This window comes from Marmota marmota, unplaced genomic scaffold (assembly GCF_001458135.2).
Source record: "Marmota marmota marmota unplaced genomic scaffold, marMar, whole genome shotgun sequence".
Classification (NCBI taxonomy): Eukaryota; Metazoa; Chordata; class Mammalia; order Rodentia; family Sciuridae; genus Marmota; species Marmota marmota.
This window is the reverse complement of record NW_026000261.1, coordinates 331,941-346,086: the sequence shown is the minus strand read 5'-3', so window position 1 is coordinate 346,086 and position 14,146 is coordinate 331,941. Positions and strand designations below refer to the sequence as shown.

At 36.5% G+C, this 14,146-nt stretch overlaps 1 pseudogene across 1 annotated transcript; it reads right to left on the bottom strand.

The window, feature by feature from the left end:
* Nucleotides 1-453: 453 nt before the first annotated feature.
* On the bottom strand, nucleotides 454-868 carry LOC107152476 (annotated as a pseudogene). Its single transcript, XR_001504785.2, has one exon. The product of XR_001504785.2 is annotated as a histone H3.3A-like (transcript).
* Between the last annotated feature and the right edge of the window lie 13,278 nt (nucleotides 869-14,146).

The window sequence follows — 14,146 nt, the reverse complement described above, 5'->3', positions numbered from 1 at the left end:
AAACTGTAAGTTACACTGTGGTTAAGACTTGTATCTTCACCCTTGAAAAACCCCGCATTCTATCACAGTGATGTATAATCAGACTTAACAGCCCCAATTGTTAAACACTTGGATCACATCATAACCAGTTTTATTGCAAAAGGATCCTGTACACATTTATCAATTCTAGTACTTTAATAACTACTCAACAAGTCATTAACATACAGAAATATGCATCATGAGAAGCAAGAAATAGCACCCATCCCTTCTGCATATTAGCACTTGTCACTCCTGAGCAACAGTGCTCACAACACTGAGGTCTGTGAACAGTCACTTTTCGCACTCATCCTGAGTGAAAGATGGAATGACTAAAGTACAAATGCAACATATGGTAAACAATTTCTTACAAAAAAAGTCATAAATTAAAACAAAGTATTTTAGAGAATTTACTACAAAACGCCATAAAAACTGCCTTCACTTAAGTTTCTCCCCACCTCCCCCTTCTGGGGGAGCCAACTGGATGTCTTTGGGCATGATGGTGACTCTCTTAGCGTGGATGGCACACACATTAGTATTTTCAAATAAACCCACCAGGTACGCTTCACTAGCCTCCTGAAGGGCACCAATGGCTGCACTCTGAAACCTCAAATCGGTTTTGAAATCCTGGGCGATCTCTCTCACCAATCTCTGGGAAGGCAATTTCCAGATGAGAAGCTCAGTCAAGGAATCTCTCCAAGAGCCACAGTCCCGGGCCTGTAGCGATGAGGTTTCTTCACCCTGCCGGTAGAGGGAGCGCTTTTCCTGGCAGCCTTGGTGGCCAGCTGTTTGGGGGGGGGGGGTGCTTTCCCACCGGTGGACTTACATGCCCCGTCTGCTTGGTTCAGGCCATTTTCTCTTACCAAACGCCGAAATCTTAGGCCGCTCCTCCGACGGCCGCTCCTAGCTGCTGCCCAGTGAAGACCCACAGCTACGGAGCAAAAGGCAGGGACTGGGGCTCAGTGGTAGCGCACTTGCCTTGCATGTGTGAGGCACTGGGTTGGATTCTCAGCACCATGTATAAATAAATAAAATAAAGATCTATCAACAACTAAGGGAAAAAATATTAAAAAAAAAAAAAAAAGATCGATACTACTCCAATGAATGACCAAACCGCTCTGCCTGAATATTTTCTTTTCTAATGAACTTTTAGATACCATTCATTTTATGTTTTATAATATTATTCACATATTATAATGTAGTAGCAAATATAGTCAAATGGCTCATAGATTCTCAACCCAAAGCAGCAGCTAGTGATATGTTAATACCTGTGGAGAAGGCCACATAGAAAATTAAGTTAAATTAAAGGATCCAATTAAATGAAATGAAAGTGGTACAGGATAAAACACAAAAATAGATCCAGAAGATTAGTGGATTATGATGCTTATTGAAATTCATGAATTCAGACATTTTCACTTGCATTTATATTTCCCACAAACCTTTCAAATTGTGTGGCTTTTAGTTAGCACACTTATCTTCATGGACATGATTGCAAGTACATTGTTCTGTTTTGTAACTATAAATTTTTATAAAAATAAAAAGGAAGATGTATACAAATGATAACTTTTGTGTATGTGGTCCTGGGGATTGAACCCAGGAGTGCTCTACTACTGAGCTACATCCCCAGCCCTTTTTATTTTTGATCTTGAAACAGGGTTTCACTAAGTTGCTGTAAAGTTCAAGACTGGCCTCAGATTTATAATCTTCCTGCCTCAGTCTCCTGAGTTGCTGGGAGTCTATGGGTGTGCCATGGTGCCTGACTACAAATAATTTTTTTAAAAGGATACTTTTACATACAACTTTTTTTTCATCTGGGAGATGGTTTGAGCAATAGAAGGGGCTCTGGCTTTGGATTCAAGGAGAGAAGTGCTTAGATAAATGATTTCATGTCTCTATTCCTGTTTCTTCATCTGTAAAATGAGAACTATCATGGCATCTCCCTTTTAGAGCTGTTGACAGTGGAATGAAAACAAACATGTATAAAATGCTCAGTGCATAGTAAGCACCAAATAAACATTCTCTTACAATGCTTCCATTACGAGTAAATTCAACTTCATTCTTTCAGAAGCAACACTAAAGAATCTCAATATTTTTGTGTTCTTTCACTATATTTCTCATATCTTTTATGCTTCTCCCTGCAACACTCTCTTTATTACTCTTATTCATCCTTTTGATTCTTTTTAAGGTATTATTTCTATACTAGTTGAATTACCAATGACATTTTTATCCTAAAGGCCTGCTGCTGCCTTTCTACTCTACCTTTCTCTTCATCCCCTTTCTCGTTATCTCTAGTCTTTCATCTGCTTTTACTCAAACTTTGATTCTTCTGGGAGTCATAGCCTCTGAGACATGTTGCAGTTTGATAGATTGTTATTCAGCAGCTAAAGCCCTTCTTAGGAGAGGTAATATATAAATGAGGTGAGGCTAGTACATTACTTTAGTGACTTCACTGGATTTCTTTTTAATACACACACCAGAACTTGTATGTTCAAATAAGCGTCCCTGTCAAAATCACCGGGAAACTTTTATTAATGACATGGGTCTCAGGCAGCATATTATGCTTATTGTGTACCCCAAGTCAGCAGTAACTTTTCAACCTTTACTCTCCCTCACCTGCCTCATGATCTCACTTTCCAACTTATCCATTTCACTGTTCAATTCCTGTAATCACCCCCTCAACTAGCTTCCTCTTGCTTCATCTGACTCGACTGGAAAAACTCCAACACTGGTTAAATCTAACTTTCTGCCTATCCCACACCTATACCTTTGCTGCTGAGAAGATGGAGAACACACACACACACATACACACATACAACTATCAGCTTCAAATAGATCTTTAATGCTATTCAGAATCATATTGCATTTGCCTAATCCATTTATTCTGCCACTCTCATAAATTACTATTTCACACTTCTGTCAGACTTCCAACCTTTCTTCTTCCCATCATCATACTCGCCTCACAGAAAATAGAAACTAGAAGAGAACTTTCACACTCTCCCGCCACCACATCAAGACTACCAGCTTCTGTGCCTGTATGTGGAAGTGTGTCTACATTCCTCTTTGTGCCCATGTTCCTATCTAATACCAACCCCCACACTTGCCTACTAGATCCCAACTCCACTCACCTACTCAAGAACATCGCCCCAGCAATTCACCAGTTCTCTCCTGCATCATCCACTTCCCACTTTCTTTGAATCATTACCATCAGCATTTTAAAAACACTGTCATTTCTCCCATCTAAAAATTTTCCTGTCCCACTTATTCCCCCCACACACATTTTTGTTCTTTGTAGCAAAACTAAAAAAAAAAGAAGAAGAAAAGAAACTATCCATATTTCCATTTTCTGTTAAAGCCCAGCAATGAGGTTTTCACTCCCATCATTCCACTGAAATTACTCTACATGACCACCAGTGGCCTTCACATTGCTAAACCCAATGTTCAAATACATTTGCCTTAATAGTAGTCATTGTTAAAGTTGATCACTCCCTACTGACTTGGCTTCCAGGATACCAGACTCTTCTATCTCATTGGCCTGTCATGATTAGTCTCTTTTGCTGATTCCTCTTGCTAACCCAACTTCTAGAGTGCCCCAGGGTTCAATCCTTAGTCATATTCTCTTCTTTATTTATTGAACCCTAGGGCACACTTTGGTAATCTCATTCATTCTTTAAATATTATCTGCATTCTGATGGTGTCCAAATATATCATACATTTTTCCATAATCTCCAGACACATATATCCAATTTTTTACCAAACATCTCTACTTGGATGCCTAATAGGTTTTATGACCTAAACAAACCTTAAACCAACTTCTTGATATTGTTATTCAAACTTGTTACTACAGTTTTGTTTTGTTTTGTTTTGTTTCTCAATAAAGAGCAACTCTATCCTTCCATTTGTCCAGGCTAAAAGTCTGAGATTCATCCTTATTTTTCTCTTTTCCCAATAACTCAAAACTACAAGTTCTGTCACCAGTACTTCCAAAACATATCCAGAATACAACTTCTCACCACCTCCACTGCCACTATCTTTGTCAAAACTATTAGCATTTTTGCACAGATTACAACATTCTCCTAATTGGTCTCCCTGCTTCCATTTTTGCTCAATTACTCATATAGTCTACTCTCAACACAGCAGCCTGAGTGATCCCATTGGACCTAAATCAGATGACATACATCCTTTTCTCAATGACTATATTTCTCAGAATAAAATGCACAATTGTTACAATAGTCCTTAAAGCCCTACCATGTCTGATTCTCTGAACTCATCGCCAGTCACTTACCCCCTTACCAACTTCAGGTCAGCCACACTGACCTCTTATTTCTGAAACCTACGGTCAGTTTCCTACCTCAGAGCCTATTCACCTGCTGTCCTCTGTACTTTTAATATTGTCCCCACAGACACCCACATGTCTGCCTCCCTCTCTTCTTTCAAGTCTTGCAGTGCAACATTCTCTGACTATCCTATCTAAAGTTAAAATCCCATCCCCACCACCATTCAGTCACATGCTTTCTGAATTATTTTTCTTTATTACCACTTAACATATATTTTACTTGTTTATATTGTTTAGTGTTTGCCCTTTCATCTAGAATGTAAATTCATGAGACATGACCTAATTTCATAATTTTTGTATTTGCAGGATGTAGAACAGAGCTGAGCTACAGAGTAGGTGCTTAGTACATTTTGATAAATAAATCATTTCTGGTTAAATAAATGAATTCTGATTTAAAGAGCCCTATCAGACAACTCTTCATATTCTGAAATATAGAATACTTATGAGATCTTAGGAACAGAAATGCTGACTTTATTTCTTTACTTTATTGTTTTTTATTTTTTGTAGTGCCAGGAATCAAACCCAGGGCCTGGTTGCATGCTAGGCAAAAGTTCTACCACTGAGCTACACCCCCAGTCCCTCAACTAATGCTTTTCTGTTTGTGTATTAGTTTGTGTTTTGGTACCAGGGATTGAACTCAGGGGCACTCAACCACTGAGCCACATCCCCAGCCCTATTTTGTATTTTATTTAAAGACAGGGTCTCACTGAGTTGCTCAGTGCCTCACCTTTGCTGAGGCTGGCTTTGAACTCACAGTCCCCCTGCCTCAGCCTCCCAAGCCACTGGGATCCTCAACTTAATTCTTGAACCCCACATATCACAGTAGTTCAGTGCTCCATGGAAGAGTATCATAAAATTGAAGTGTTAACATCACCAAGAAAGTGCAGAGAAAACCCACAAAGTGGGAGAAAATATTTGCAAACCATATATCTTATAAGAAATTGTATCTGGAACATATAACAGACTTTACAACCAAATAATGAAAAGGCCAATGACACAATTTTTTAAAAAAACAGCAAAACATCTGAATTCACATTTCTCCAAACGGGATATATGAATAGCCAATAAGCATGTGGTAAGCTGTTCCATATCATTTGTCATTAGGGAAATACAAATAAAAACCAGAATAACTTTTTTTGGCAGTGAAACACTTTTTATATGATACTATAATGGTGGATGCATACTATTACACATTTTTAAAAACTCATGAAATGAAAACACCAAGCATGAACCTTCATCTAAACTGTGGACCTGAATTAATAATGATATATTAATATTGACTCACTGATTGTAATGAATGTACCACATTAATGCAAGAACAAAATTTTAAGGAAAATTATGCATGTGCAGGGGGTGTGTATGGGAACATTGTACTATCTGCTCAGTGTTTCTGCTTCAAACCCAGTAGGACAGCTGTAATCAAAAAGACAGATAACAGGTGTTAGTGAGGATGTGAAGAAATTGGATTCCTCAGATATTGGTGGTAAGAATGTATAATGGTGTCGCTGCTTTGGAAAACAGTTTGACAGTTCTTCATAAGATTAAACATGGATATAACATTACTCAGCAATTTCACTCCTATGGATATATCCAGGAGCATTGAAAATATGTACATTCAAAAACTTGTCCATAAATGCTCACAGCAACATGCCTCATAACAGCCAAAAGGCAAAAACAACCCAAATGTCCATCAACTACTGATGAATGGATAAGCAAAATATTTTATGTATATACAATGGAAGGGTCTTCAGCCATGAAAAAATGAAATGATGATAGATGCTACAAGATAGATTAACCTTGAAAATATGCTAAGTGAAAGAAAAAAACACTTATTGGACAACTTCATTTATATGACATGTCCAGAGTAGATAAATCCATAGAGAGAGAAAGTACATTAGTGTTGGTTGTGAAGGGCTCAGGAAGAGGGGAGAAGGAGGGGTGAAGGCTAATGGAGACAAAATGGGTTTGTTTTTAAGGTGATGAAAACCTTCTAAAATTAGACAGTGGTGATGGTTTGGATATACTGAAAGCCATTGAGTTATACACTTTTTTTTTAGTTTTTTTTTTAATTTTCTTTTTAAAATTTATTCATTTATTTATTTTTGCATTATAATTCTTAATACACCATCCTACCATAATTTATTATATCTCTGATTATATATAAGGTATGTTGACACCAAATTCACATCTTCATACGTGTATTTTGTATAATGATGAGGTGAGTTATATACTTTTAAAAGAGTAACTTTTATTGTATGTGAATTATATCTCAAGATGAAATTTTAAATGAAGTGCTAGTTACCTTTGCTATAATTTGAAGCTGTTCTTTAGCACTTTGTTATGCAATACATAGATAACACGTTGGTGATAGTGACTGTGTCTTGCGTTTTAAAAAATGAAACCACATGAAATGTGTGTATTGCTTAATGCTCTGTTGAGATGTGGAATGCCATTATTTCATTTCCTCAGGCAAAGTTTTATCTCTTTAGTTCTTGCATATATATGTTTGGTAAAAATAAGAAAAATTATATATTAATAACTAAATATTAGCCAGTATGCATTTTTACACATAATGACGTAAGCTAGATTTTAATTGGAACCTTTGGGAAATATGGTGGCAATTTAAGTGATCAGAGGATTATTTATTAAATGATAGATACAATAACAATGTACTAAATGGCATTTTATTTGATCAAAAGCATGAAAGCACAAAGTGACATTAGCTGTGTTCACACAAAACAAAAAGGAGAACTCATCCAAAGTTTGATCATTTTTGACAGGCAGTTAAATGGAATTATTCTGCCTTGAAACACCTCCTGTCTTTCTGACTTCTCCTCTTGTTGGTGGTTATGCTTCTTCCCCCACTTCTGGCTATAGATGTCCCCTGAGGGTTCTGTCCTACTTTCTGGAATGGATGTGGATTTGGGGAGGGCCAGAGCGAAGATTGCAGTCATAGGAATAATAGTCCCCCAAAAGGATATATGTTCACCCTAATCCCCAGAACCTCTGAATATTTCCTTATCTGGACAAAAGAGTGAATATTATGTGACTAAAAATGTAAGTGAAAGATTTTGAGAAACAGAATTCATCCTGGATTATCTGGTGGGACTTAAATGCAATCAAATGTGTCCTTATAAGATAGACTTGAAGAGAATTTTGAGACAGAAAAGAAGGAGACAATGTAATCAGAAAGGCAGAGATTGGAGCGAAGTGAAGCCAGAGAAACTCTGAAGCGCTCACATGTTAGTCAGCTTTCTGTTGCGGTGACAAAATCCCTATGATAATCAATGTAAAAGGAAGAAAGTTTATTTTGCTTGACCGTGGACTGTGGCAACACAGTTCGTCATGGTGGGAACATGAAGAAGGAGGCCTGTTCATCTCTTTGTAGCCTGGAAACAAAGAGAGGAAGGGACAAGAGTCCTCATATCCCCTTCAAGGACATATCCTCAATGCCTCCAGTGATGTAATTTCCTTCCAATAGACCCCACCCCTTAAAGGTTCCACCACCTCTCAATAACACCACAGGCTGGAGACCAAGCCTTCAACACATGGTCCTTTGGGGACATTCAAGATCCAAACTATAGGCCAAGCACAATGTCACACGCCTGTAATTCCAGCAAGTCAGGTGGCTGAGGCAGAAGGATTTCGGATTGAGGCCAATTTGGACAAATTAGTCCCAAAATAAAAAGTAAGAAAGGGGCTGGGTTTGTATCAATGGCATTCTGCCCCTGGGCTCAATCTCCAGTACCTCCCTCTCCAAAAAATTCCAAACTATAGTATTCTGTAAGCTGAAAGAGGGAGAAACCCTGCCCAAAGTGATTTTGAACTTCTGACATACTGAACTATGAGAGAATAAGTTTCCATTGTTTTCAACCACCAAGTTTATGGTAATTTGTTAACAAATTACAGTACGCATAGGGAAAAAATACAATGCCTTTCTGATTCCTATTAAGTCCTTCTCTTTCTCAGAAAAGGCCTATGGACCTTTAATCTCCAGGACTCTTGTGGGTCAAAAATAAACCTTTTCTCTTTAAAAGTTGATTATCTCATTGGACACAGTGGTGCACACCTGTAATCCCAGCGACTAAGAAGGCTGACTCAGGAAGTTGAGGCAGGAGGATCTCAAGTTCGAGACCAGCTTCAGCAAATTAGTGAGGCCCTAAACAGCTTTACTAGTAGACCCTGTCTCACAATATAAAATAAAAATGGCTGGGGATGTAGCTCAGTAGTAAAGCACCCTCAGGTTCAATTCCTAGCATACAAAAAAAGTTGATTATCTCAAGTATTTGTTATTGTAATAGAAAGCTGACTAAAAATTGTTGACCCTAAATCTTCAGAAGCATGTAGAATTATTGCAAGTAGATCCTTATATGAAACAGATTTAACAAGTATTAGATAATATACATTTATCTTACATGTTCATATAGTATTATGTTTTCAAGCATGTCTATATACCATATTTAATAGGGTAATTACAAAGTATTAGTAAAGTTATAGTAGCTTTCTGTCATTATCCAACATCTCAATAATGAATATTGAAAGATTACTATTGTGTAAGCTTGGGTTTTTTTATTTTATTCAATTTTTTGTGTGTGATAAAGATAACATGAAATTTACCATTTAAACTTTTAAATAAACATACAATTGAGTTGCAATAAGTATATTTACAATGTAGTAAAACCATTATCACTATCTAGATCCAGAATGTTTTTCATCACCACTGAAGGCAACCCCATACCCTTAAGCAGTCACTCCCCAATGCCCCTTTCCTCAGGCACCTAGCAACCACTCATCTGCTGTCTCTGGATTTTCCTATTCTGGATATTTCATATGAATTTAATTATACAATGGATTAGTTCTTGTGTATGGCTTCTTTCAGTTAGCATAGAGTTTTTGAGGTTCATCCAAGTTTTACCATGTGTCACTACTTCATTCCCTTTCATGACAGAATAATATTCCATTTAATATGGATATAGATATAGCTATATACTTTTGCTTATATATTAATCTGTTGATGAGTATTTGGGTTGATTCCATGTTCTGGCTATTGTGGATAGTGCTGCTATGAATACAGGTGTACATTTTTTTGTTTAAACACATGTCCCAATTATCTTAGAGTATAATTATATATCTAAGAGTAGAATTGTTTGGTAATGTAGTAATTCTATATGGCACTTATTGAAGAAATGTAAAACTGTTTCCACAGTGACAGCACCATTTTACATTCCCATCAGCAATGGGAAATCAAGGTTGTAATTTCTCCATATCCTGTTCAACACTTGTTACTTTCTGAGTTGTTTTGTTTTGGTTTGGGTTTTTCATAATTGCTATCCTAATGGTTGTAAAGTGGTATCTTGTTGTGGTTTTGACTTGCATTTTCCTAATGATAGTGATGTTGAGCATCTTTTCATGTGCTTAGACAATTTCGTATACATTCTTTGGAGAAATGCTTATTAAAGTCCTTTGTCTATATTTTCATTGGGTTGTTATTGTTGTTGGATTGCAGAAGATCTTTATATATTCTGGTTATTAGATCCTAATCATATATGATTTACAAATATCTCCCCCACTCCATTCTGTGGATTGTCTTTTCGCTCTCAATAATGTCTTCTGATGCACAAAAGTCTTGAATTTTGATGAAGTCAAATTTATTTTTCTTTTTTGCTTGTTCTTCTAATGTCATATCTAAGAAACCATTGTTAAATCAAACATCATATAGTTTTTTTTTTTACCCCTATGTTTTCTTCTGGAAGCTATATAGTTCTAGCCTTTATGTTTAGGGTTTGATTCATTTATAGAGAATTTTTTGTATCTAAGTTGAGGTAGAAGTCCAACATCAATCTTTTGTAAGTGTATATCCAGATGTCCCACTTTAAACTCTATTTTTAATTGACATAATAATAATTGTAGATATTTATGGGTTAAAGTGTGACATTTCAATACATGTATACAATATGTAATTATCAGATTAGGGTGACTGGCATATATATCACATCAGACATACATCAATTCCCTGTGTTGGAAATATTCAAAATACTCCCTTACTAACTATTTTGAAATATTCTGTTAATGGTCAACCATAATTACCATACTGTGCTATTGAATCTTAGAAATTATCCTTCCTGTCCTACTGCACCACTGTACCCATTAACCATTCTTTCTCCACTATTTTTTATATATTTGATGGGATTCTTAAAAAAAATAATGTGTTGAGGTATATTCACTACAGTATTTTACTAGTAGCAAAATATTAGAAACACCATACATATCCAACATTAGATTAATAAAATAGTGATGCTCCCTTATAGTGTAATGTTGTACAGAAAAACAGTATTATTCATTAAAAACCATGAAGTGAATGTTAAAACTGACTAAATTACAGTAGACACATATATACCCACTGTGTATTAGAAGAAAACCATCATGTGAGATATACACCAAAGAGTTAATTTTGGTTGCCTATGATGGTGTTGGTGTGGGACTTTTTAATTTTCTTCTTTTTGTTTATATCTATTTTATAGAATAAAAATTAATAGAATAGTTGTTGTTTTGTCATTTTTCCAGAAGTTGCTGTCTTACTAGTAATGCATGATTTTTGTTTTCAAAAAGTCAGAATCCATTGTTCTAGTCTGTTTGATTCTCTGCACCAACCTGTTCCATTCTGTTAGCTGATTCCCATGTGCTTTGGCCCCTTGCCTATCTGATCTCTAATTTGTCTCTGATACATTTGTTAATGCAGGCTACACTTGCACATCAAGTCATTCTACCACATAGCTCTTGTCTGTTGAATTGATCCACCAAAGGAAGTGTGGGGGGTGGGGACTGTCAAAGTGATCATCCTCCAGCCTAGAGTAGCCCTAATTTCTATTCTAAGTCTGTGATTAAATGGATCAGATAATTGGTCTTCACTCTGAGGACACCTTCAAAAACTGTGTAATTGTGACTAGCCACTACTGCAGACAGTTTGGAAACTTGCCTGGGCTGAGAGGCAATAACAAAAATGAAGGTTAAATGGCCCATCAACATCTGTGTTTTTGGTTAAAGATTCGTGTATGGAATACAACATATGTTGCAGCAGTAGTTGCTCTCTAATCTAGCAAACTTCCATTATTATTATTTTATGAGTGCTGATTATGAAATTTTATTACTGTATCCACTCACCCTTAAACAGTTCTACTAAAATCTTTGGATATAGCATGCTGATCTGTAACCAACATTTAGTTACTTTTTCTTTGTATTTAATGGATTCCAGGAGGCCTGATCTCTTGCCAGTGTTTTTTCTTTGTGATTTCATCCAGTGATTGTTAGGCTGAGTCAGTTTCTCAGAATCTCAATATCTCTCTCTCTCTCTCTCTCTCTCTCTCTCTCTCTCTCTCTCTATATATATATATATATATATATATATATATATATATATTTCTATGCCTGGTAATTAAGAAAGGATATTGCCTATAGGAAGTGTTAGGACAATGACCCACCTGAGTCCAATTTTATCCCTAGATTACTCAGAGTTGAAAATAAATAAGAGGCAAATTATCCTAGGCATGTAACCGGATACTGTCCAAGGCCTGTCTCCTACTGTAACAGGTGTGCTTTCAATGGCCTTTTATTGCTCTTTATATCCTCCTCTTGTTCTGTTGTCCCATAGAGTCAACAGCTGTGACTACTGTTTGGTCTCTATAGCACCCAGATTCCTTTCCCCTTTAGTCTTTCAGCAGTCTCATTTTCCTAATGTCTTCATATTACTGCTATTGGTTGTTCTGCAGTGTATTTTGCAGTGGTTATTAGACTCTGAAGCTCTTAGTCTAGTTTTAGTACAAATAACTCAATAAATTTGTGTAGAGTCTATGGAAGCCAATATTTTCTTTTTTTAATTGGTGCATAATAATTATACATAATAGTTGGCTTAATTTTAACTTATTTGTACATGTACATAGCATAATTTGGTCAATCTCATTCCCTAGTACTCCCCTTTCCCTCTTTTCCTTCCTCCCCCTGGGGTTTTTTTCTCTACCCTACTAGTCTCCCTTCTATCTTCTATCTTCTTTTTTTCTCTCTAACTTCCATGTATGAGAGAAAACATACAACCCTTGATTTTCTGAGTCTGACTTAATTTCACTTAATACAATACTCTGCAGTTTCATCCACTTTCTTGCAAATGACATAATTTCATTCTACGTTATGGCTCCATAAAACTCCATTGTGTGTATACACCACATTTTCTTTATCCATTCATCTGTTGATGGATACCTAGGCTGGTTCCATAACTTGACTATTGTGAATTGTGCTGCAATAAACACAGGTATGCGTGTATTGTTATAGTATGATGACTTTAATTCTTTTGGATACTGAGGAATTGAAGCCAACACTTTCTAGAAGCACCCTGGCTGCCTATCTTATCCTCTGAAGCCCTGTCTCTTAGTTGGAAATGACCTAGGATCCCAAAGTAAATAGATGCTTTAAGCCTGTCCTAAAGCAGACATACATTCTCCTCCCATTCATTCCTCACTCATTAAAAAAAAATTTATTGAACAATTACTTTGTGTAAAGCATTGCACTAGAAAATGGAAATAGAGAGATGATTAAGATACAGCCCCTATCCTTAAGACTTAAAGTTTTAGTTGACATCTATCATGTTAACTCTTTGGAATTGCATAAAATTATTGTAATTTACTATTATGTCATTTAAAATGCATATAAAGGTCAGGTGCAGTGGCACACACCTGTAATCCCAGCAGCTTGGTAGGGTAAAGCAGGAGGATTACAAGTTCAATGCCAGCCTCAGCAATTTAGCAAGGCCCTAAGCAACTTAGTGAGACCCTGACTCTAAATAAAAGATAAAAAGGTATGGGGATGTGGCTCAGTGGTTAAGTAACCTTGGGTTCAATCCCCAATATCAAAATTAAAAAAAAAAAAACAGGGTCCATACCAGAGCTGAGCTGATGCTGACACCATGCCTTGAACATCCAAAACTGTTAAATAAATAAACCACTTTTCTTTATAAAGTTTATAAAGGTATTTTGTTATAATAATGCAAAGTTAACTAATACAGTCACCTCAGTGGCAGTATAAAAAATTAGATAGGAAAAGGTCAAAACTGGATGCTGTTTTCACAATCCAGGAGACAATGGTAAACTGAATCAAGACCTTCGTGGAAAGAATGAAGAAAAGAAACCTTATAGAAGAACATGAATATAGAAGATTGAATTGCTAGTATATGTAACAATATGGTTGTGAAACAAAATGTGAAATGCTGTAACAATGGTACATACAAAATACTATCTAAAAGAGAAAGCTAATATTTTTTGGTCTGGAAGGGTTGGGAAGATTCTGCTGAAGAGAAGAATTTTGGTGGGGCTGGGGTTGTGGCTCAGTGGTAGAGCACTTGCCTAGCATGTGTGAGGCCCTGGGTTCAATCCTCAGCACCACATATAAACAAATAAATGAATAAAGGTCCATCAATAACTAATAATTTTTTTAAAAAAAGAGAGAGAAAAGGGGGCTGGAGATGTGGCTCAAGCGGTAACATGCTCACCTGGCATGCGCAGGGCGCTGGGTTCGATCCTCAGCACCACATACAAATAAAATAAAGATGTTGTGTCCACTGAAAACTGAAAAAATAAATGTTAAAAAGTTCTCTCTCTCTCTCTCTTAAAAAAAAAGAAAGAAGGGGCTAAGGATATGGCTCAAGCAGTAACATGCTCGCCTGGCATGCGTGGGGCACTGGGTTCGATCTTCAACACCACATACAAATAAAAAAATAAAGATGTTGTCTCCCCCGAAAACAAAAAAATACCT